The sequence below is a fragment of the Bufo gargarizans genome, chromosome 3 (genome assembly GCF_014858855.1).
Source record: "Bufo gargarizans isolate SCDJY-AF-19 chromosome 3, ASM1485885v1, whole genome shotgun sequence".
Taxonomy (NCBI): domain Eukaryota; kingdom Metazoa; phylum Chordata; class Amphibia; order Anura; family Bufonidae; genus Bufo; species Bufo gargarizans.
In genome coordinates, this window is record NC_058082.1 from 420,851,438 (window position 1) to 420,878,246 (window position 26,809).

Sequence of the window (26,809 nt, forward strand, 5' to 3'; positions counted from 1 at the left end):
AACGGAAGCTGTGCAATTCCCATTTGCCGATGTTGCTGGCAATAGATGCGGAGAAGGCGTTTGATAACGTCAGGTGGAACTGAATGAATGAGGTCCTGGACAGGATGAAATTCTCCGGTTCATTTAGAACATTTATATCTGCCCTATACACCGCCCCCCCCCCCCCCCCCCCCAGGTCTAAATTGCAATCCCAGGTTTCCTATCATCACCTTTTTCACTTTGTAGAGGAACCCATCAAGGGTGTCCTCTATCCCCTCTCCTATTCAACTTGGCTCTAGAACCATTAATCTGTATACTAGAGGGAGGAGACATCTTCAAGGGAATCAAAATAGGCAATCAGGAAGTACACACATCACTTTTTGCAGATGATCTGTTATTATTTTTGGCAGACCCCACGGAATAACTTGAGGGGGTCCTACAACTTCTGGACTCTTTTGGGCCAGTTTCGGGCTTTAAGATAAACATTGATAAATGTATGTTGATGCCCCTGACATCCTCAAAAGTGAATGAAAGACAAACTCCCAGAAAACTGCAAAAAAATTATGTTAAGCAATTCCTATATTACATATACACTCACCTAAAGAATTATTAGGAACACCTGTTCTATTTCTCATTAATGCGATTATCTAGTCAACCAATCACATGGCAGTTGCTTCAATGCATGTAGGGTTGTGGTCCTGGTCAAGACAATCTCCTGAACTCCAAACTGAATGTCATAATGGGAAAGAAAGGTGGGCTAAAACAGCAGAAGACCCCACCGGGTACCACCCATCTCTACTACAAATAGGAAAAAGAGGCTACAATTTGCACGAGCTCACCAAAATTGGACTGTTGAAGACTGGAAAAATGTTGCCTGGTCTGATGAGTCTCGATTTCTGTTGAGACATTCAAATGGTAGAGTCCGAATTTGGCGTAAACAGAATGAGAACATGTATCCATCATGCCTTGTTACCACTGTGCAGGCTGGTGGTGGTGGTGTAATGGTGTGGGGGATGTTTTCTGGGCACACTTTAGGCCCCTTAGTGCCAATTGGCCATCGTTTAAATGCCACGGGCTACCTGAGCATTGTTTCTGACCATGTCCATCCCTTCATGACCACCATGTACCCATCCTCTGATGGCTACTTCCAGCAGGATAATGCACCATGTCACAAAGCTCGAATCATTTCAAATTGGTTTCTTGAACATGACAATGAGTTCACTGTACTAAAATGGCCCCCACAGTCACCAGATCTCAACCCAATAAAGCATCTTTGGGATGTGGTGGAACGGGAGCTTCGTGCCCTGGATGTGCATCCCAGCACCTTGTTGAATCAATGCCACGTAGAATTAAGGCAGTTCTGAAGGCAAAAGGGGGTCCAACACCGTATTAGTATGGTGTTCCTAATAATTCTTTAGGTGAGTGTATAGGCATCAAGATAGGGAAATCGACTACCTCACTTTATAATCTAAACTATCTTCCCCTCTTTAAAACGATTACAAAAGATCTTAAAAGATGGCAAAATCTCCCACTGTCACTGACGGGCAGAAGTCACTTGATAAAAACGATCTGTTTCCCCAAGCTGCTATATCCCCTCCAAACAATTGCAATGCTTTTAAAACATACAGATGTCAAGGAGCTTCAATCAGTGTTTACCAGTTTCCTGTGGTCAGGAAAGAAACCGTGCATAGCCATCTCAAAGTTAATGCTACCTAGAGATAGGGGAGGCTTGAATATACCAAACGTTAGACTTTATAATCTGTGGTGCCTTCTTAGACACTGCATGGATTGGATGCATATGACACATCATTACTCCAATTTTGCTCTGGAAACCCAATTAGCACATCCATGGTCCTTAAATGCATTGCTGCATACAAGGAGTAAAAATATGTGAACGTATTAATTTGTAATCTGATTGATATGTCATTGTTAAAGAAGATGAAAATGGAAACTTGTACCATCCTTACTCTTATCTTGTAAACTTTTGTAATATTTTACAATGTACTGGTGCAATGAATAAAAATTATTTAAAAAACAAAACAAAAAAACCCTGAACATGTGGCAGCATCTGAAGTATCCTTCGAGCTGCGGCAATATAGATTGCTTGGCAACTCTCCGGCATATATAGGCTGCGGTAACTCTCCTGGTGATACACTCCGCACACCAATCTACTGTGGTTGATGTTTACATCTGCCCTGACTTTTACACAGGTGCAGGAAGTAGGTAGCCCAAGGCAGTTAACCCTACTTCAGGCTACCATCTCAGCTGCTTGACCCTCTGTAGGCGCCAAGGTGGTGCGTTGATTTGAGAGTGTCACACACTTCCAGCTGCTTGCTAGCTATCATGCAGGAATTTGCTGGCTCTCCATCTCCCAGCACTATCTCTTGCGCACATCATACTCTCACCACAATTTCCCACCAGGCACCTATATTTATGCAAACAAATGAGCTCTGTGGTGTGACCGCCCTTAGGTTGACTTGTGACTCAGCATAGCATTGCTGCATATTTGGCATCAACCCCTAAGTAGCACAAGGCATTTCTTCTACAACTAAGGTTTGTTTCTTTCAATAAACAATGCAGTTCACATTACACATAGTCACTGCAACTATCAACATACTGCTTGAGGGTATCTGATTGCCAATCACAGCCTATCTCTGACATCATCAATACAGTATACAGCTATGTACCTGACCTCAGTACATACAGGATGTTTCACCTACAGTAGTGAGATTACATTTCACTATTTCCCTACTGGTGTCTCACAGCAACTGAAAACATATACATCACATCATATGGCATATCATACATGACACACTTAAAGGCTATGTACACCTTAGGGGACAGTTTATTTTAATTATTGCATTGTACTCATTTTGAGCTAAAAATCATTTTTTAAATTGATCTTTATTACAAATATGGAACCCTTTTTCTGTACAGAGCTGAGATGCTCTAATGGAGGGATTTATTGTGGGTACTCTGGCTCGCACTGTTCACGGGGCACTCTTTGGCTGGCACTGTTCATGGGGGCACTCTCTGGCTGGCACTGTTCATGGGAGCACTCTCTGGCTGGCACTGTTCATGGGGGCACTCTCTGGCTAGCACTGTTCATGGAGGAACTTTGTTACTGGGGTCTTCTCTGTCTGGCAAGATTACTTGAAACTGTTACTTGGGGCAATCTCTGACTGGCACTATAATTAGGGTCACTCTTTGGCTGGGACTATTAAAGGGGCACTCTAACTGACACGTTTAATGGGGGTACTCCCTGGCAAGCAATGTTAATGGGGGCACTCTAGCTGGTACTGTTAATGGGGGCACTCTAGATGGCACTGTTAATGGGGGCACTCTAGCTAACATTGTTAATGGGGGCACTTTACCTGGCACTGTTAATGTGGGTACTCTAGCTGACACTGTTAATGGAGGCACTGTAGCTGACACTGTTAATGGGGGTACTCTAGTTGACACTTAATGGGGGTACCTGTGAGGGATGAGAATCCATTTTGTATAAACATGTCCTCCATCTTGTACATATATGGAAAAATGAATGAACCAGCTGGCAGGACGTAGGGTGTCTCTGTGTCTATAAATCAAATGCTCCTAGCTGCAAGGCCAAGGTAAGCCCCCCGCTTCCTTACCAGAGTCTGACATACGAGAGAGAGTTATGTTCTTTCTGAATTCGGGATGTGCTGCTGACGAATACTAACTTTGAGATGAGTCTGCAGAAGCTTCTAAATTATTAGAAGTTTTTAACCATTTAAAAGATTCTGTTAGTATGGTGCGGAAGTATTGCCTTTCATGAATAACCAACCATTTAGTTTTGCCTTCCGCCCCTTTGGTGGTGTGCCAGTTTTGTCTGTGCTTATCTGTATGATAAAAATGGATACCTTTATGGAATAAAGGAGAGAGAGAATTCGATTTAGCAAGTGTGTCTGTGTTCATAGAGGTGGGGGGTTTGCCCCAACACACCCTAGCTGGCACTGTTAAATGGGGCCTGGCACTGTGAATGGTGGCACTGACATTGTAGACAGAAATAAATGTGTCACTGGGAATGCATTGCTCCTTTACAGACAGTTGGTAAGCTGGGTGGTCTTGGGTAAGAAGTCCATTGGATTTCGGGTAATGGAGCCTGTAGACTGGCACACCTGCCGCATTGATAAATCTCCCCCAGGGCTGCCCACTCTGGGGGACGTGCCCGCCTTCTCTATAACGGCAGGGGTGTGTGAGGGCTCCGTTCACCATATGGCCTTGTGTAGGTTATTCCATGCATTGTTCTGCCGCCAGCCATTCACACTGGTCTCCACACAGAGGCGCGCTCCCGGCCCCGCCAGCTGTAGAGTGAGGGGAGGCGGGGGCGCGCTCGGCTAGGGGGACGCGCACGCTGGTTTCTGCCCTAATGCGGTGCACGAAGAGAGGGACAGCTCCCTGACAGCCTGTCACACAGTCCTGACCGTCCGGCAGCTCGTCCTGGTCACCTCCAGCCCTGCACCCACCCAGAGTGTAGGACGCCTCTGCATCATCCCAGCATCTTGTATCTACGTGCAGATGCCTCTCCCTCTACACCGGACGGGCATATAGCGGTGCGCCTACAGAGCAGCAGCTTGTGCTCCACCGCAGCGCTCCACATTCCTGCAGCATCACCCGGCCGGGCGGCGGAATTGCGCAGTCACAGGACCATTGCGGACATCGGGACCGGCAGATATGACAGGTCAGCACTGCGGGTGCAGGGAGGGGGCCTCTCCCGTCCTGTGTCAGTCCGGGTATGCTTGGGGCTCTGTACCTGCCTCATTGTCCCCTCTTTGTGCCAGGGCCACCTCTGCCATACTGTGCCTTTGTGTGCTCCTCACTGAAAACTCTTGGCTGTTCTGTCCATGTGAAGACCATTGTCCATTCTATAGGGCTGGGGATATCTGGGCTGGCATTTAAGAGGTTAATCTGAGTTCCCTTACATATGGCTGCAATGGTTGCCACAGCCTCTTATTGAGGAGACCCTCAACTTCACCCACCCATGGCCTTCATAAAGGAGAATGTATCATTAGGGGTGCACCTTGAGGGAACCCCAAACTGGACCTTAGGCTTGGTGCCGGACCACCCCATAAACCTGGGTGCCCGGTCACCCCAAGTCTTTGACTCCATTGTAGGAGGGAAGTCACCAATAACCTTCCACCTACTCCCATCTTTGAGGTGCCTATGGAGAGGGGGAGTCCGCTGTGGGTTTTGAGGAGTAGATGATGCCAACCAGAGGCCGGCATGGTGGCACAGGCCTCACAGCAGCTGCCTAGTGGTGCTGCTCTTGTAGCATTAGGATAATGATTGTTTCACTCATTTTATGAGATTTTTAGGTTTTTTAGTCACGTTATACTAACCTGAATGTTTGTAAGGCTGGGGTCACATCTACCTCCCCATTTCTATATTTCTTTTTTGGGCAATGGGCAGCCCCCATTGATGGGTTTCCATCATGGTGCACTTTTTTTTATTGCAAATTTTACAGAATCTGCAAAGAGGGTTCCTAAGGCTATGTTCACATGACGGATTCAAATCCAGTTTCTGGTGGGTTTGATCCACGTGAAGATTTGCTCCATTGTCATTTGGTGGGGCTAGCCTTCATATTTTCTGCCTGAAATCAGTGACAGGCCATTGATTTCTGCTGTAACGTTCCTGTGGATGCAGAGAAGAACCTGTGGTTCAGATATGGGCCTGTCCTAAGGTGCATGGCACTGGGGAATATTGGCAAGCCATAAGGCAAACCCATTTGTCAGGATGCAGATGGGCCATGGCAGAAGGGCACCATTGACTGTTTTCTGTTTATAGACCGTGTGTTGCCAGAATATTTTTATATGTCATTTTTTTTATTTCTGTAAGAACATTAGTGTATCGGTTAGGTGTGCTACATTTTACAAGAACTCAATCCCATACTAGTTTGGTACCCCTGGCATTCCCTTCTTCCCTTCGGATGTGTAGTCAACCTATCAGAATACGCCTGTGCGTGAAGATACTGGGGAAGATTTACTGGTAATCAGTGCAGACTCTAGAGATGCTGGATTTATCACAGTAGATTGCGCCGGAGGATACATCTGGCGCACCTTTAGCTTATCTAGTCTGTGTTTTTACCACCTATTATAGGGATGCCCAACCTGCGGCCCTCCAGCTGTTGCAAAACTATAACCCCAACATGCCCGGACACCCTACAGCAAGGCATGATGGGAGTTGTAGTTTTACAACAGCTGGAGGGCTGCAGGTTGGGCATCCCTGACCTATTTCTTACTGTGTGCCAAAATAATGCGCCTTGTGCAATTTATGGTGTGCCTATTAGGCCACACCCTCCACTTCTTAGCCACACCCCTTCCCCTCAGGGGGTATTAACGATTTAATAGACAAGTCACATAGCCTCTGCGCCACTGGCGCATACACAACCGTATGTATCGTGCAGTCCCTTAAACATGTGTGACATCCATGTTGCATCCGTTTTTTTTGGCGTACTTCAATAGGTCCAAGAATAGGACATGTTCTATCTGATGCAGAACATACATACAGATGCGGAAAGCACATGGAAGTCACCTGTAATTTGTGGATCCATGTTTTGCTGGCAGCAAAATACACATGGTCATGTGAATGCCCCCTCAATCAATAGTAAATCTACCACATTAGCCATCACAGTGAATCTGTGTAGATCATGGAACCTGCGCAGTATATGACTAGAGCCCAGGATGAGTCTTGTATCATGAAGGTATCTGTACACGTGCTGGTGGTATGTATTCTGCTCTGTCCAGTGGTATATATGGCACTTTAATGACCCATTAGTACATCTTCCAGCCTAGTTATAAAACTCTTCCTTGTCCTGAAATCGATGACATGGCTGAAAACCCTGTGTCCTCTTTTTATGTCTTGTGCAGAGTGAGCGTTTACATGGGTAGATATATTATTGACGACAGTCTGTAGAGGGGATGTTCATGTAATCTGTACTGCTTTTAGTATTACTGATCTCCCCACTGGTTGGCATGGCCTGAACCCCACTGTCTGCCATACATGATTACGTGCGTTTTGCACCATAGTACATACTGCACAGTATGGAACCATGTATCCCAGTTAAGCCAGTACTCTCTGCTCTGCACTGATGAGGGGAAATTACCCCAAAACAGCTGTCTGCAGATGAGATGCTGGCTTATTTAATATCCGAGTTACATTCCAAGGCCTATTGAAAGGGTCAAACATATAGGACTTATAGGATAGCTGCCTTACATCTGGTGGCATTAGAGGCAGAGCTGGTTAAGAGCTGATTGGCATTATTTTCTTTCTAGCTTAGTATGTAGCATTATGAACCAAACAGTGCTACCAGGTGAAGAGTCATTCATATATGGTGCCCGGAGCAGCTTCTATAGGTATGTGTGGTGCGGTGGAACGCATAAGAACCAGAGGAGCGAATCAGTTTGCCTGATACATTGACTTGTAGCATGCAGTGAGAAATCAGGTCACAATCTCAGAAATGCCGAAGGTGCACAGTATTTTTGTAGCTCAAGTCAACCACTAATCACTAAAGAGCTAAAATACAATGAAACATTTTAAAATATAGTCACAAGTTTGAACACTGAAACATGTATATGACTCTCGCCCTAGATCTTGGCTTTTATACCCCCAGTGAGGGCATTAGACAATCAAGAACCAGTTTGGCCATGTTCACACGGGGGATTCTTGCCACGGATTTCAGCTTCCACAATGAAACTGGCTCCCATTATTTTCAATGGGACTCTGTGTCGCCGTTCATGTGTCTGCAGATTATTTACGTGTGGTTCTCCAGGCCTTGCGAAGAATGGACATGTCCTCTTTGGCAGAGGGATCTGCTCGCGGTTTAGCTCTATTCAGTGGGTCTAAACCGTGAGCAGGTCTGACACTGACATTAAAAAGACTGTGGAGAAAGTGTGGCGGTTTCTTTCGCAGTATACCTGGTGGATTTGGACAGTCAGTAAAAAAACACTAGTCCTTCTAATAACCATCAACACCATTGATATCACATATCCAGGGAGCAGATGTTACAGTGGTTATTGTCAGACAAATATTAGTTAATGCATGTAGCAATCTTATCAACACTGGTGAAACCTGATGGCATATGCAGCAAGACCCCCCAAAGTCTAAAGGAGTTGTCCAGGGTACAGTTATTGATGACTTACCCCTTTGGGATAGATCATCAGTACCAGATCCGTGGGGGTATCCCCATCAATTAGAAGCTTTGGGCAGCTGCGACGCCAGAAACTATACAGTGTATGGAACAGAAGCAGAAGTTGCCAGAGGTACTATTTATGGTGTACAGCAAGATAGACAATTCTGTATGACTGGACCAGAACCAGACATCAGAATCTCTAGACCACTGTCTATAACAGTACGGGAACGTGGCCTCCTGTATGTGGTCTTGATCGTGCACACTTGTTCTTTTTCTCACAATAGTTTTTATAGAATTTTTAGAAAAAGGATAAATAAAAATCTGAAAATACAATAGTTCAGTCAGGAGTTTGATGAAAATAGAAGGACTGTCTAGTGCAGTGATGTCTAACCTCCGGCACTCCATCTGTGGTGAAACTACGACTCCCAGCATGCTCGATTCATTTCTTTGGAGTTATGAGAACAGCCAAGCAAGTGTGCATCTTGGGAGTTGTAGTTTTACCAAAGCTGGAGTGCCAGAGGTTAGCCATCACTGGTCTGGTGGCATTGAGAGAGGCCTAGAAGATAGGTTGACATGAGCTGAATATAACACAAGGGGGTGCAGAGGCCTGAGGGGGCTGACATGGTGGAGAGATGAATCATGAAAGTATATACTCTATGTAGTAGCAAATCAGTGTAAATATACAGATGAGTTTGCTTGGTTATTTGCTAGAAGATGTCAGATTATCAGCATTTCTGAAATATCAGGTGGCGGACTAATGGAATTTGACTGGACTGTAAGGCCTCATTCACACTTTAGTGAATCACGGATGTGTATCCATTGATTTTACTGTGTTTTCTTGCACATTGTTGTGGAGAGTGAAAAAACAATGGAGACGTGCACTAGTTTGGCCCGTGATGCAAACCAAACACCCATTGAAGTCTACGGGTCTGTGAAAACCACTGACAGAACATGGATGGTTTTCATAGACCATTTATAGGACATGCTCTGGAAATCCCTCTTTCAGCCTAGCAGTGCACGTAGAATATGGATGATGTAGGCCTCATGCACACGAACGTATTTTTTAACGTCCCGCAAAACGTGGTTCCGTTGTACCGTGATCCGTGCCCGTTTTTTCTTCCGTGGGTCTGCCGTGATTTTTGGAGGATCCACGGACATGAAAGATGAAAAAAAAATCTAAGTCAAGTTTGCCATTAAAATGATATGAAAAAACGGACACGGATCACGGACACGGATCACGGACACGGATGACAATCTTGTGTGCATCCGTGATTTTCACGGACCCATTGACTTGAATGGGCCCGTGAACCGTTGGCCGTGAAAAAAATAGGACAGGTTATATTTTTTTCACGGCCTCGAAACACGGGTCACGGGCGCGGTGTAAAAACGGTGCACAAGCCGAGTTTTCTACGGCCCCATTGAAAGTCAATGGAGCCGCAGAAAAAAACGGAAAACGGCACAACGGCCACGGGTGCACACAACGGTCGTGTGCATGAGGCCGTACAGAGAGGAAAAAACGGACACCATCACAGATAAAACACTGACCATCTTGTCACAGACCATCACTGACACAGACATGTAAAAGAGGCCTAACTGCTCGACTAACATCTATCATTCATTTCAGTAATAGGCAGTGCTATATAAACAGGCATAATAAATACCGCAAATAAAATGAATAAAGTAGCTAAATCTGCAATATAAATGAATAGAAATGCTGCTGTATTATGTGGCCAGTGGGACTGCAACCAGGAAAATAGTGCATTGTGGACCGATTATAATAAAATATTCAGTGAACTGGCAGCGACCGGGGGGAATGAAGAGGATTTAAATCGGCAGATTAGGGGAATTAGATTCATTTTTGGACATTGCATATCATCATCTTTTTCTATCAGCAGGCCAATGCTGGGACGCATTATACAACTGTAAAGTAATGATATGTTAATTCCAACAGCAGATTACTTAGAAGCAGGATAGTCATTTGCAGTGTTTGTTTCATCCTAATACTAGATTATCCATATTTTAATCTTAGCTAATCTTTAAATTATTTTTATAGATATGTCAAATATCTGCAAATGTGCTCAGTTTTTGCTATAAAAAACCCCAAAACAAAATAATTCCCTGCAAAAGAGATGGAAATGGAGTGTCCTCTACATGCCTGCTTATCGTCGATCTGTTTGCGGTAATTTTTTATGTGACTTGGGTTTCTCAAAATTTAGTTTAACATTTCATGTATTTTACAATTTACCATTTCAGATTTTAAGAACTCATTACCAATAAACTGAAATTATATTTTCAGGTTCCTGACTAACGAGTTACTCACTAGTATCCTCATTGATACTGGGATTTCTTTAGAGCGTGGGGCCCGTGAATTGCCTTTGCCCAAAGCTGTCCGCCATCAGCTTCTCACTTGCGTAGCTACATAACTAGTACGTTCTTTTTTTACTCTCTTCTCCGTATTTACTATCTTTTCTTTTTACTGCATATGAATAATGTCAGCTCTTGTTTGAACGGCCCATATAAATAGATATATTCTGCTTAATGTAGATCATATGTTGGTTAAATGGGATTATTCAATCCTGAATTTAGAGCAATGGTACTGCTGATCGGGCGTGCAGAATTGATACAGGAGCAGAATGTCACATTTGTATTTTCTGGTTTTATCAATTTTTTAAACCATTGCTTCTAGTTGTAATCTATAATTAAAATATATTTTATATACTATCCAGTTTTTCATATACCCTGGATGGATGACCTGTCTTGTCCCTGCGGGAACACTTCAGGAGAAGTGGAGGTTTTATTGCGGGGTTACAGCTAGGCAGTGGATGTCCCAGCTGGAGGACAATTTGTGGTCAGTTTATTGTAATGGGGCTGTTCCCATTTAAATCTGAACAATAATAAGCTTTAATTTGTCTGCTGTAAATAAAACGTATTATTTGAATAATTTCGTTCAGTAGCATTTTGATCATTCTTAATTTAGGGCCTGTTTCTGTCAGCAATACATTTTTTGCTAGATGGATCCCCCAACAATAAGGTGATCACAGGGTGTCCTGCTGCTGGATTCTTCAGCTATCAGCTGTAGTCTGAATGGGAACCTGGCAGCAAGGGCTCAAATCCCTGCATCACTAACCAGGATGCTAGGAGGAAGAGAATAAATTATATTTTATACATCTCTATCCATATGAGAACTAGAGTGCACCTGTCATGAGGCGTCTTATGATCCCCTAAGGGGGTTTTACAGGACTTCACTATTGATGACCTATCCTTAGGATAGTCCATCAATATAAGATCATTGGGGGTTCGATACCCAATACCTCCACCAATCAGCTGCTAGCAAGAGCCATGGCTGCCAGATTCCAGAACCAATGCAGTGGATGGAGCCAGAAGCGGACAGCATACCGTAGTACACTGTAGTGGTTATGCCGAGTTACCGCAGCTCAGCCCCCAGGGCTGCATCATTTAAATTTTAAATACACGTAACTCATGAGAGTAGAATGTCAGAGGGGAATTTATGTTGGCGGGCTGGTGGTATAGTGTTACAGTCTTCAGCAGATGTTATATACTTTGTATTGTACTTTGCATACTATAGCTAGGACATCAGTAGCTCTAGTTTGCTTGCAGGTGATCTGTATATTTCCAAAATCCTTGCTGTGGACCACTTCCATCATTTTCTAACACGTTTTGTTGAAATGATCTTGCTGTATTCTGATTGTTGCTATTGGCAATGCCCCCAGTTTTTTGAGTCCCATACAGTACATGGTTCCTGAGCAGACCTTATTACTGAGGACCATACCAGAGTGGTACCTCACAGGACTCTCATGTCAGATCTGTGGAGATTTCTTTACAAGCAATGGAGTAACGCACATGAAGATGTACCAACCACATGTATAGTATATCACTCCCCATCCAGCATGTGTCCATATTTTTATTCCTGTACACATTCAGCTCCACCTCTACATCTGTCCTGTCCCTTTCTTCTACATCTCGCTGTATCCTTTCCCTCAAAGCATATTGAGCTTTCTTTCCATTAGCTTCCATACCCTTTTCAGTTCTTTCCAAGGACCCCCGGCTGTTTTCCCTTCTGTCACTCTCTCAGCTTTTTCTACAGACTCACACATTGACGCCCTTCTGCCAGACATTTCTTTCAATATGGTGGCATGTACCTCCAGCACGGCATTTAATCATTGTGGGGATCGAGGTGTGAAGATAGAGGTCACTGCCGTAGCAACCATCTGCATTTCTTTTATGGACACCTATGTGCCAATCTCCTGCCCCAAAATCTTATTTAGTCCTGTGATATGAAGATCCCTGGTGTTCTTACCGCCATATCATGCTTGCCTAGCCTGGCTCATCTTCTGCATGACAGAAGTAACTCGTCCTCAGGATTAGTAGAGTTCACTTTATACAAAAGACCATATGGTTCATGACAACACTTAGAACCAGGCAAGGAACACCTCAGGATGAACCCTAACATTGGCAAAAACTTTTCTGCCCAGAGATTTTTTTTAAAGGGGTTATCTGATTTAGTGATTTCTAGATTAACAATGAATCATCAATCAGTCCTCATCATCTCTCCCCTGGCTTGTCTGTGCATTAGAGTGCATTCACACAACCGTCCGCAAAACACGGGTTCATTGTAACAGTAAAACGGACAAGAATAGGACATACTCTATCTTTTTTGTGGGGCTACGGATACATATGGATGCAGACAGTACGTGGTGTGCTGTCCACATTTTTCGTGCCCCCATTGAAATGAATGGGTCTGCATCTAATCCGCAAAAATTGAAGATTGGATGCGGACAAAAAATACAGTCATGTGACTGGGGCCTTACACTGGGCACATTGATTTCAGTGCATACTTGTAACACATCAATTCTCCTCTGGGGGTGCTGCAGAGAAGTTATACTAAGACTATAGTTGTCTGCTGTGCTGGGGATCACTGAGTCGGTGCACCCTATGAACAGTTTATAGTCAGGGGACCCTTTTAAGGAAACGCGATTGTCTTGATTTGGGTCCTTGAGATTTGGTTATGCATGGACAACATAGTCACTCATCAAACACCATTGTAAAGCGTGTAATGGCAAGTTTTATTTTTTAGTGCAGGTTTTCCTGGCATTGAAATGGTGTAAATGAACTTACATACTTTAAGAAGTGATTGAACTCCACATTTTTTAGTATTGGACACACAAAAGATACATGCAGATACAGTGAATTCTACTTCGGGGACGTAATTTAAATTGACTTATGCATCCATGTTAACAAGGCCTTCCATATCCTTTACCCCCATCCACAATGTTATTATCTACAATGCAAAATATGGGGCCTGCACATTAGTGGGTTTGAAATGAAATTACTCCACAACATTTATGTCTACACAATACAGCAGGCCCCTCATTACACAGCCATAAATTACATTTCAGTTCACCGAATCACAGATCAAGCAATTTTGGGAAATTTGCCCATGCAGACTTCTATGTCAGATTGGGAGAATTGGAAAAGATTAGGTCTTGTCTAGAATTATTTGCAGTCGCTGGCCTCTGGAGCACAATCTAGATGGACTTGTGTTGCTTGGGTTATTACTAATATTGGCCAGTGGTCAGAAGGCAGGAGCTCCTAGCTAACTTTTGATGGTAGAAGGCCAGATGTCCAGCGGGAGACAGCTGGAGCCTCATTGTCCAGTTGCATGACAGGGAGCAGACAAAGGAGCCTCCGGCCACTGGACAGCAGCTGCTCACCATCCTTGAGCAGAGGCATAAACCTGCGCTGGTGACATCTGTGGATAATGGGGATACATAACTGCTGTGACTGGAAGTGTGAGGGACTTGAGAGAAAGACTGGGGACATTTTAATGAAGAGTGAATACAGTCGTTCAGCTTTTTATATGGCTGCTGTGCAGATCTGTATGTGTAGCATTGTGGCAGCATTGCTTTCTGAAATCACATGTTTTATAAAACAAAAGTGTTATCATTTTATTAGACATTTTACCAAATAAATATATGTTTTTTTTCATTTTCCACATTTTCATATTCAGTGTGGGAAGGAGCCTTTATCATGATGCATCCTGATCTTCTCAGTTTATGACCAGAAGGGCATTGACTACTATGAAGGCTGACATTGGCGCCGGGAAATAGGGTTTAGGAAGATAACTGCAAACTGATTTGGAGAAAGCTGGTTGACAACCTCCAAGAGCACTGCAAACGTTTCACTCTGTGGTTGTCACCAGAACGGAGCCTGTGCAAGATAATTTAAGAACTATCCCAAAAAATATATATATCTGCTTCATTACAAAGGAGAACAGATCAAGAACCGTTCATCCTCTGCCAGGGTCAGTGACTGATACTTGAGATCTGCGTGGGTTTAGTAATAATGTACTGATATTCCACACAGGAAGGCCAGGAAATGTCATAACAGTAATCCACCATGGAAAATGGTTAATTAACCCCATCTATACATGTGTGCACTGCCACTTCCCAGATGTCCCATCCATATGCAGTGGTAGAAGGGGGTAGTGTTTTCTGTGTCTGGCAGATGCAGGATTATAAAGAACGAGGCTGTGACGGGGGTGAGAGAGGAGCTGCTGAAGGAGCAAGCACCAGCCTGGTACCCAGCACTTTCTGACACTGCCCGCATAAAGAATTCCTCCACCCATTGGTTAATGCCAAGCAACATTTCATGAGCCGCCATAAAGCAGACGGATAGTGAACCCTGTCTCACACTAGTTGTAATGGAGAGAAAAAGTATAATGGAGAGATCTGCAACTTGTCTGTGTTTTAGACTGGCTTCTGTCTTCGGCTTACGAATAGTGATGCTGAATACTGACCAAGTGAAAATGCCCTAAAAATATAGGACAAATTCATGTTATTGTGTTTCTAGCAATGGATTGAAAATTCAGGGTAAATTGGCATATTGACAAGTTTTATGGGTGTATTTCAAATAAATGACAAGACCATATTCAGTGGCGGACTAGGAACTAAAAGTGCCCTGGAAAAAAATAAAAAAATAAAAGTGGCCCAATTTTATAGTGGGGCCCAAATTGCCGGAAGGCAGTGTCAGGGCCAGCAATACATAGTAGGGCACATTCTACCACCCCAGCAGAGCCAAATACCGCAGTGCATCACAATACTGCCCCAGCAGCACTAAACACCTCCTCAAAAAATGCCCCTCTATGATGGCCACGTTCTGTCCTACTCCAAGTTGCCTGGCAATACGGTTGAATTTAGGAGTCAGGAGGGGAGCATCAGATCAATACTTACCAGGCAGCCTCCTGGGCATCGGCCCACCAGGAAGTTTCCCTGTAGGGTCTGCCCATGACCACATTGTATTTTTTAGAATTACATGAAAGTTATGTCAAGTTGGGGGAAATATCACATATTGAACGTTTTGATTCCAGAAGTGGTGCTTGGAACAACTTAAAGGGGTTGTCTGGATTCCGAGCTGAACCCGGACATATCCCTATCTTCACCCCTCTAGCCCCCCTGATATGAGCATCGGAGCATTTCGGAGCAAAGGCAGATAGGGCTATGGACAACCCCTTTAAGATCAGTAACTTTAATTGTAAGGGGTATTTTCATCATCAAATGTTATGCATTAAGCAGCTCTGGAGACGGGATGAAGGTCCCTTAGATTTTTTTTCCTGCTCTGCACATCTAACCATCTACTGTATAGGGAACAACAAATGAATGGGATGGGTTGTAGTTTCCTACATGATGGGAGACTCAGTCTGCAGCGCTGGAACTCCTTTAGAGAGGAATGGAGTAGCAGTGCACATGCCTGACCTAACACTCCCTTTATTTTGGGGGTCCGTGAGAGGTGTGATTTTTGGAAATCCCAGTCGTAGGACCCCCCGCCTCTCTAGTTATCCTCTATCCTGTGGATAGGGGGATAACTTGTCACAGTATTACCCCTTTAAAGACAAGTAAGGGTGTATTCACCCTGCATTTTATACTGTACATTAGAAGTATATGTTGGGAGGATTTCCTGATTAATACCTTCAAAGAATATCTGTGTAAGTATAAATGTGGCATAAATCACCCGTAGGCTGGCATGTGTTAAAAAAAAAATCGAAACTTTTACTGGATGTCTCTTTATTTAATAGTGTAGCATACTGTACTATTGTATACTGATTTATACCAGCCAAAGTGAGATTAATGGGGGCCTATGGATACGTCTGATGATATTTCCCCCGCTGTAGCATTAATACATCCTAATATGTCACAGAATCCTGTCCTGCCGTCGTCTGTGATAGATATGTCCGCTGTTATCAGCTGTTCCAAACCTGACAACAGATATGTTACTGGCAATATAGAGGCTAGCACAAGAACTGGACTGTTCCTAGGAAAACCATAAGAAAGCTTGGTTGAAGGTCAGAATAAATGGCATTCCAAAATGACTTGTGTCCAGTAGCCATCCAGGCTAGTGCATCATCCATTATGTATAACACAAGTGCGGATCCGTCCCCTCTCCAGTCACTGCTAATAATAGATTGGATACACAACTGATACATTGATTGATACAAAGTGACACATAATTTGCATGATATATTTCAGACATTGGGCACATCTGCCAGGCCTGATAAACATCTCCCTCATCCTCTGAAGAATAAGTAGCATTTGTAAAATAATTTGCTTTGTCCTCATAAAGCCTCGTTTGTGTGTATTATGCGGTTTGTAGGCCTTTCTGGACGTGGCACATACATGGCACACCATTCAGTAAGTATGCCTTCAGAATGAAGTTATATAATAGAGGACTAGATGAATGCTGTGTGTACAAAAGTAGTAGTCACGACTCTAGTCTTTCCATAGAAGAATGGCAGCGCTGTGTGGAGGCACAATGCTGTAATAATGCTACTCTATACGAAGCTATCTCACTGTCTATTAGGCCCCTTTCACACGGGCGAGTTTTCCGTGCGGGTGCGATCCGTGCGGCGAACGTATGGCACCCGCACTAAATCCTGACCCATTCATTTCTATGGGGCTGTGCACATGAGCGTTGTTTTTAACGCATCACTTGTGCGTTCAGTTGAAATCGCAGCATGCTCTATATTGTCCGATTTCGACGTGACGCAGGCCCCATAGAAATGAATGGGGTGTGTGAAAATCGGATGGCATCCGCAAGCAAGTACGGATGCCATGCGATTTGCACGCACGGTTGCTAGGAGACAATCGGGATGGAGACCTGATCATTATTATTTTCCCTTATAACATGGTTATAAGGGAAAATAATAGCATTCTGAATACAGAATGCATAGCAAACCAGCGCTAGAGGGGTTAAAAAAAATAAATAAAAAATTTAACTCACCTTAGTCCACTTGATCGTGAAGCTGGCATCTTCTTGTGTCTCCTCTGCGCTGAGCGGCTGAACAGGACCTGGGGTGAGCTGCTCCATTAAATATCGCTTAAGGACCTTCGATGACGTCACTCCGGTCATCACATGGTCTTTTACCATGGTGAATCACCATGGTAAAAGATCATGTGACGTACCATGTGATGACCGGAGTGACGTCATCGAAGGTCCTTAACCTGTATTTAATGGAGCAGCTCACCCCAGGTCCTGTTCAGCCGCTCAGCGCAGAGGAGACACAAGGAGATGCCAGCTTCGCGATCAAGTGGACTAAGGTGAGTTAAATTTTTTTTTTTTTTAACCCCTCTAGCGCTGGTTTACTATGCATTCTGTATTCAGAATGCTATTATTTTCCCTTATAACCATGTTATAAGGGAAAATAATACAATCTTCAGAACATCAATCCCAAGCCCGAACTTCTATGAAGAAGTTCGGGTTTGGGTACCAAACATGCGCGATTTTTCTCACGTGAGTGCAAAACGCATGACAATGTTTTGCACTCGCGCGGGAAAATCGCGCATTTTCCCGCAACGCACCCGGCTCTTATCCGGGCAAAAAAACTGACGCCCGTGTGAAAGAGGCCTTAGGATACTTTCACACTAGCGTTTTTCTTTTTCGGCATAGAGTTCCGTCAAAAGGGCCGGAAAATAACTGATCAGGTATATCCCCATGACCTTATCCGGGCACACTCATGTGAACTCAGCCTAAGGCCTCTTTCACACTTGCGTTGTCCGAATCCGGCGTGTACTCCACTTGCCGGAATTACACGCCGGATCCGGGAAAACGCAAGTGTACTGAAAGCATTTGAAGACGGATTCGTCTTCAAAATGCTTTCAGTGTTACTATGGCAGCCAGGACGCTATTAAAGTCCTGGTTGCCATAGTAGGAGCGGGGAGCGGGGGAGTGGTATACTTACCATCCGTGCGGCTCCCGGGGTGCTCCAGAGTGACGTCAGAGCGCCCCATGCGCATGGATGACGTGCCATGCGATCACGTCATCCATGCGCCTGGGGCGCCCTGACGTCACTCTGGAGCGCCCCGGGAGCCGCACGGATGGTAAGTATGCTGCTCCCCCGCTCCCCGCTACACTTTACCATGGCTGCCGGGACTTTAGCGTCCCGGCAGCCATGGTAACCACTCTAAAAAAGCTAAACGTCGGATCCGGCAATGCGCCGAAACGACGTTTAGCTTAAGGCCGGATCCGGATCAATGCCTTTCAATGGGCATTCATTCCGGATCTGGCCTTGCGACAAGTCTTCAGTTTTTTTGGCTGGAGCAAAAAGCGCAGCATGCTGACATCCTGATGCATCCTGAACGGATTTCACTCCATTCAGAATGCATTAGGATAATCCTGATCAGGATTCTTCCGGCATAGAGCCCCGACGACGGAACTCTATGCCGGAAGACAATAACGCAGGTGTGAAAGAGCCCTAATCCGTTCAGGATGCATCAGGATGTCTTCAGTTCAGTCATTTTGACTGATCAGGCAAAAGATAAAACCACAGCATGCTACGATTTTATCTCCAGCCAAAAAAACTGAAGACTGCCGGCATTTTTCCCCATAGGAATTTTTAGTGCTGGATCCGGCATTCAAAATACCGTCCTAAAAATGTGAAAAAAGATGCAAGACAGATCCATCTGTCCGCATGACAAGCGGAGAGACGGATCCGTTCTTGCAATGCATTTGTGAGACAGATTCGCATCCGGATGCGTCTCACAAATGCTTTCAGTCACATCCAGATCAGCGGATCCAGCGGGCAGTTCCGACGACGGAACTGCTTGCCGGATCACACTGCCGCAAGTGTGAAAATTGCCTAAAGCATTTCATAAAATACTAGGAGCGGCTTGCAAGGACTTAGGCCCTGACTTATCAAGGCCGGCGTGTGTTACGTGCAGACCTCGTCATACATTATCTGCCTGCTCCGTGCGTCAGAATGAAATCTATAGTAGCTTGGAGTTATTATGCCAGTTCCTGTCATAAATAATAGTGAGTTAGCCCGCCCTCACTCTTCCCTCACCATGCTCTCTTTTCGTAGATTTGCCAAAGGCACTGTAAAATGCAGATTACGACTAGAAAAGTTGCAAATGCATTGAAAAGTCATAAATCCAGTAGCTTAAGAGGAATGATGAATTCCCCTTTTAGGCTACATTCAGTCGACCGTGCTGTGTTTTGCAGCCCGCAAATTGCGGATCCGCAAAACACGGATACCAGCCGTGTGCATTTTGCGGAACGCACAGGGCCGGCGATATGTAGAAAAAGCCTATTCTTGTCCGCAATCGGAATAGGATATTCTCAATATTTTTTGCAGGGCCGCGGAACGGAACAATCGTGTGCTGTCCGCATCTTTTGCAGCCCCATTGAAATGAATGGGCCCGCACTTGTTCCGCAAAATTGCGGAACAAATGCGAATCTATTCATTTGGTTGTGTGAATGAGGACTTAATCTTGATATTTTCCGAGTAGTGTGGCCCCCAGTGATCAGACATTAATCACCTGTCCTATCTTTAGGTGAGAAATGTTAATTGTGGTATAACCCCTAGAATAGGTGCTAAATTCGGGTTTTACGTACGTTTTTAATAAACATAATGTGTTCTGTGCATACTTCTAAGCTTTATTAAAAACTGTCTGTGCTGTGGTTGCAACACACGTCTACTTTTTAATGCTCAGTGAGGTCTGTATGCGCTTGTATGGATCTGTGTGCATTATCACACGGATGTTAATGACTTTTGTTGGTATTATGTGTAACATTCGCAAGTTTTGGTCTCTTCAGCATCACATATTCTGAAAAAAATTTGAACATTACACAGAAGATTAGTTTGGTCCCTACGCAAGTATGACACAACGCAAATTTATAAAGATTACCATATTAAAAACTGTCTGGAGTCCTCTGGATTCATGGACCATAGTTCACCATCACAGATGATTAGACAGGGGTTTCCAAGTTGCAGAAATTTAGGCACACAAGACTAACAAATTGTTAAATGATGTGGATTTCTTATTTTGGAACTAATGCTGTGCACTAACACCTGTTTCAGCCCCACCTGTGGTACCGCCATGAGGCCCACTACAAGTGATACTGAGAGGGACCAGCAGGTCCAGAATACCCGCTCTTGTCAAACTATATTTTTCAGCAAGAACAGCCAGGCAAGTGTGCATGCTGGGAGTTGTAGTTGAACAACAGATGGAGTGCCGAGGTTTTGGTCTTAGAGCTTGATACTCCGCCATGTGGTGCTGCAGGACCTGTACTGTACTCTGTGCAAAGCTTACAGTGTGCATGTTACTCCCTGTGCCTATTAGTGACTGGTCACCCGCTGAGGCAAAGTGGCATGTCATGTACGGTATTGGGATCACAGCGCAGCCAAGGGTATAACTCTTACATTTTGGGGTTCCTCTGTAGTGGGTAGCTTCCACCAAGACCAGCATAGATGTGTCCCTCTCCCCAAGAGCAGCCACTTTCAGTCCACATGGTTGAGGTCTCCAACCGCCATTCGTGACCATTCTGCCACTGCAACAGTGTTGGATGTTGTGCCACGAATTCAAAGTTTAACTGATCACACCCATGGGTGGTGCATATTTTTGATGTCATATTACAAGCTCTCTAAAAAAGTCCCTTCTTTATGTCGCTTCCAGACCTTGACGTTGTCACCACCATGAAGTTTATCAGTCCCTATTAAGTAATATTAGTTACAATGATTTGCCGATGTTAATCTATAAAGAGACTCGGATATATTGTTTGCTGCCTCATACACTAACTTCTTATTTATTGGTTGCTTTCAAGAAGACAGGGCAATCGGGTGCATGTTCATCTGTAGCTGCAGATTGTTCAGACTCCAAGACCCTGCTCTGTGTACTTGGGTCCATGGTATAGACCAGAGATCAGCAACCTTCGGCACTCCAGCTGCTGTAAAACTACAACTCCCAGCGTGCACACATGCTCAACTGTTTATCTAACTCCCACAGAAGTAAATGAAGCATTCTGGGAGTTGTAGTTTCTGAACAGCTGGAATGCCGGAGGTTGCTGATCCCTGGTATAGACAGCGACCCAGACATTTGTCATACAGAGTAGACAATGGCCGTGGGTGTCGGTGATATTCTGTATGGATGTGTTGCTGTATCCAAAATGAACAGGAAACACCTTAAAGGAGTTGTCCATCTTCCCCCAATCAGCTTCAGAAAGCTGCTCAGAAGCCATGATCGGTGGTGCCTGCATGAGCGACAGGATCACTTAATGAACAAGCGTGTCGCTCATTCATCGGGTGTTCGGCGGCACATTTAGATGACCAGATGATCGGGAACTACTGTCTGCAGGAACAGTTGTTCCCAATAATCTGGACAATTATTGGTGCGTATAAATGTATCTGAGGGCTTGTTCACACGACCATGTGAAGCCTGTGCCCGTGCTGTGGACCGCAAATTGCGCTCCGCAATGCACGGGCACTGTCCGTGGGGCAGCCGTATGGGGATGGGTCTGCGATCCTTCCGTTCCGCAAAAAGATAGAGCAAGTTCTATCTTTGTGCTGTGCGGAGGCACGGAACGGAACCCCAGAAAGCACTCCGTAGTACTTTTGTAGTGTTCCGTTCCATGCTTCCGTTCCGCATCTCCGGATTTGCGGACCCATTGAAGTGAATGGGTCCACATCCTTCCGCAATACAGCAACGGGCAGCACATGTCCGTGTGAATGAGCCCTTAACTTTTCAGGGTAGAAAGAATGACATTTATTTGCAGAATATGTAATACTCCTTTAAGGTCCTGGAGAACCCCTTTTATCTCTGCTGCACCCACCATTCAGCACAGGGAATGGGCGCATGAAAGCGTTCACATAAATACGTTCTACAGATGTACATCTCTATATGAAGATGCAGGTTACGTGCTTGCTCATGTTTTGGTGCCAAACTCACATCCCCTTCTAGTGGCAGTAGATACTAAAGGTGGAATTGGCAGCCAAGATTCAGTATTGTCTGCGACAAAGCATAGAAGCTGAAACAGCACCGATTTTCATTCAGACATCAAAGCACAGCTAATCTGCCCTCCTTGAAGGCAATGGAGCTACTTTTCATTTTTAATGATTTCCTGTTAAAGATGTTTCTGAAGTGATATCTGTCCGCCTTCTGATAGGAAAGATCTTGCTTAGGCAATAATAAGCGTGCTCTGTGTCATCGCTGCATTAATATGTGAAGGGACAAAGACATCAGCTGTCTTGTGAAATACTCGCCCTATCTGAATCGCAAATCATCAAACCTGAGGGAAAGGCAGGACCCATATGGAAGGGATTGTATAATGGGGCTTGCTGTGTGCATGGAAGGTTTGGTGACAAAAACATGAGAATAGAGAAAAATCTGAATCGCATGTGGTTGAAAATCAATTCTGAGACTAGTACGTGTGCAGAGACAGGACAGGCGGGGATTGCTCATCCTGTCCTGCTGATTCTTTGTTACCAAGGGATGTATATACCACAGAGGCAGCCTATGGGGCTTCTTTGGGCCCTTGGAAGAAGGTGCCAAGCCCCGATACTGGTGGTCAGATCCTGTGGTGGTCTACTGCACTGTTAGCAAACCAGGAATGGGAAATTAGTGCAAGGGTCACGGAAAGAGTGTTGAGCGGGAGACAATAAGGCCACTTTCACACAGTCAGTGTTTAGTCAGTGATTTCCGTCACTGCTTGTGAGCCAAAACCAGTAGTGAAGCCCCTACAGAGATCAGGTATAAGGGAAAGATCTTCCCCTGTTCTGTGTTTTTCGCCCACTCCTGGTTTTGACTCACAATCACTGATGGAAATCACTGATCAAATGCCGACTGTGTGAAAGCAACCTAAGGCCACCTGCACACGAGTGCGGGTGAACAGACATAAGATCCGCTCTGATTTCCGCGCAGATTTTTGTGCGTTTCTGCAGCATACCCGCACCAAAATCCACAATGTCTAATTGCGTTTTTTGGTCCACATTAGATGCGGTTTTGCCGTAGATCTCGCCCTTCTATTGAAAAGGGTGAAATCCACAGCTAAACCGGAAACATGATTGACATGCTATGAATTTCTAAATGTTCCCCATAGGTCTTTTTTTGACCTTTTGGGGGACATAATAGTATCAAACGTATATTAATAAAAAACAAAACACAGTAACATAAAAGAAAAAAGCTCACACCAAAGGAATCTGTCACCAGCTGCCCCTTTCACACAAGACAATGCGTATTATATATCCAAATGGCCGAAAATAGGGAATCCAGTTTAATAATTTATTTTGGGTTAATTAAAATTTTTTAAGAATAGCTATAGATGTTTTTATTCTGCAAATAAAACTAAAAAATATTAATAAGGAGCCCTTTGTTTTAGATAAAAAGTGTTGCAAAAGTTATGATGGTATAGGGCTGCAGTAAAAGATTATTTTTGTAATCGAGTATTTTTACGATTAATCGAGTAATCTAAAAATGAATTAATAGACTGTTTTCCTTTAAAAAAGTCCTCAACACCCTTCGTCCCCCCCTGTGCGATCAGCTCAAGTGCATCAGTTCCCCCCAGTGCCATCAGCTCCACTATCTCCCAGTGGCATCAGTTCCCCCCAGTGCCATCAGCTCCACTATCTCCCAGTGCATCAGTTCCCCCCGTGCCATCAGCTCTCTCCTACCCCAGTGCCTTCAGCTACCCTTCTAAGTGCCTTCAGCTACCCCTCTAAGTGCCATCAGCTTGCCCCCCTAAGTGTCACGGCCATGGCCATGACCGTGACTCCTCAACCGCATGTGGTTGCCTGCGGTTTGTTTTTGGTGTTCAATCACAGGTGAGGGCCGTTGGTGTGTGGTCTCACTTGTGGTTGCTGCGGGCAACCTGTTGTATGAGTTGGTTTCTGCAGAGCAGCCTGAGCGGTGCTGGGCAGCTTGCTGCATGGCATGCAGTTGCACCTAGCAACCTTTCTGTTAGGTGTGTGTGTGTACACATGGTTTTATGTGTGGTGTGCACTGACCCTTCCCTTCACTGTGGTTGTCCGTGGCAACGTTTGGTCGTTGTTGTACATGTGGTGGCAGTGTCCCGGCCTTCGGGCTGACTCCCAGGACATGAGTGCCACCCATGTCGTTGCCTGCGGCAACAGCCACGGTGTGTGTTTGTGAGTTGGACACTTTCCCTTTAATGTGTGTTTCCCTTCTCTGGTGCTGGAAGGGTTAACTCCCTTCCCAGTGTGTGTGTGTCACTGGGTGTGTCCGACTGTGGGGTGTGGCTTCTTGGCCTATAAAGCCTCACTTATTTCCCAGGTCTGGAGGTTGCTTCAGCCATGCTTTGCTGGAGCAGCCTCCTGTATTTTCTGCCTGCCAGTGAGAGACACAGACCCCTGTGGTCATAACCATTATGTCACATTTAAGTTTATGTCCAGTTATGTGTGATGTCTACTTGATGTTTCCTTGTGATTTTGTGCAGCTATGGATCTGGGTCCCTGTGTGCGGTTGCGTTCTGAACTTCTCCTTGCCAGCACAGGGATCCAGTCAGCAAGGCTGTGGCAGGTAGGTGGAACTCCTTGTTCACCTGCCATATCCATAGAGCTGTTTATGTTCCCCCTTTTCCAGCAGCTTGGCCATTGAGACTCCTGCTCCTCCGTGCCTAGGAGGAGTAGGTTGTCTTACCCTGACTCCTAGCTAGGGACTGGACGGAGGGTAAGTCAGGGCTCCTAGGTTCCTGCGCATGGGTCCTCCTACCTTTAAGGTCGGCCCATGCAGGTAGGAGTTAGGGTCAGGTTAGGGACGCTGTAGGAGGTGACCTGCTCCCTTATCCTGTTGTCCTGGCCGAGCAGCCATAACACGGCTGAGGGTTTCCCCCATCCTCAGCCGTGACACTAAGTGCCGTCAGCTTGCCCCCTAAGTGCCGTCAGCTTGCCCCCCAGTGCCAGTACTTACCTTTCCTGTAGGGCGCCGCTCAACAGCTCCTTCGTCTTCTTCTCCGTGCGGTGCTCTGCTGTCCTGACGTCACACAGCGTCAGGTCATAGTGCATGCATACGTATTTCCTGACGATGTGTCAGGGCTGAAAGTGCAGCACAGTACGGACCGGCAGGTGACCATGGAGCGGTAAGTAAGAGCAAGCGCTTCACTCCCGCTCTGTGGTCACATGATACAAACGAATTCTCGATGTAAGAAATTTGCATCAAGGACTTTTTGGTGTCAAATTACTCGATTCAATCGTGTAATCGTTTCAGCCCAATGGTATGCACAAAATCCCCCCAAAAGACTATCTTGTCAATAAGGGGTTGTCTGGTTTCCAGTATTGATGACCTATCCTCACCCCTGCCAATCAGCTGTTTGAACAGGAGTGCCGCTTTCTCTTCACTGTTTACCTGCACGCTGGTGATATGGCAGCAGCATGCACTGTAATTACAGCTCCTCGGGACGAAGTGTTAACTACAACTGCTCCTTCCTATTCAAATGCCAACGGTGAGCAGGTAAACAGCAAAGAGAAGGCAGCACTCCTTCTTTCCAACATCTGATCCAGCAGCGGTGGCTGTGCTTACACACTATAGGAAAAAGCTCCAGACTGTGTACACAGTGAGGTGGGCACCTTTTCTTACAGTGTGCAAGCATGGCCGCTGCAGCTGGATTACAGGGTGGTCATAACCCCTGGAAGCAAGCAGTGTATAATGTGATGGAAAAATTAATCATGCCAGCAAAGGAGACAATATGGACAATAACAATTAGTAAGTGCCTTGTATTAACTTTCTCTACATGATAAATGCCATCAGCTTTTCCTCGAATCTGACCAGTCCCCCCTGAAGCAGGATACCATCATACCAAGAATCTTGTTTCTCACAGTTTAAGATCATTTTAGGTGGCTTTTGCAAACTCTAACTGAGCTTTCATATGTTTGAGAAGAGGCTTGTTGTTCCAGCCTCACAGCCACTGTGCTCTTGGGAACTTAGACATATTTGTACTCTTCTCCAGATCTGTGCCTCCACAAACTCCTGTCTCTTAGCTCTACAGGCAGTTCTTTCCTTCTCATGGCTTGGTTTTTGCTGTGAGCTGTGAGCCCTTATATAGTCTGTGTATTTCCAAATCATGTCCAATCAACTGTGTATTTCCAAATCATGTCCAATCTGAAAAAAATGAAAGAGTCTGAACACCTTCCAAATGTATTATAGGTATGGTATCAGCGTTACTGAAAACAGCTGATCTGTGCCTGGAGTCAGACCCCACCAATTTGATATTGATAACCTATAGGTCATCAATGGGCTTAGACTCCCATATTGTTGAATGGATTAGGCAGTGGCTGAGGGACAGGCAACAGAGGGTTGTAGTCAATGGAGTATATCCAGACCAAGGTCTTGTTACCAGTGGGGTACCTCAGGGATCTGTTCTGGGACCCATATTGTTTAATAT

At 45.0% G+C, this 26,809-nt stretch overlaps 1 protein-coding gene across 1 annotated transcript in view; it reads left to right on the forward strand.

The window, feature by feature from the left end:
• Positions 1–4,352: 4,352 nt before the first annotated feature.
• NFASC (neurofascin) overlaps positions 4,353–26,809 on the forward strand; it is a 154,843-nt gene continuing 132,386 nt past the window's right edge. Inside the window, 1 exon segment of the mRNA XM_044288412.1 lies at positions 4,353–4,681. The gene's annotated coding sequence lies outside the window, so the exon portion shown is untranslated.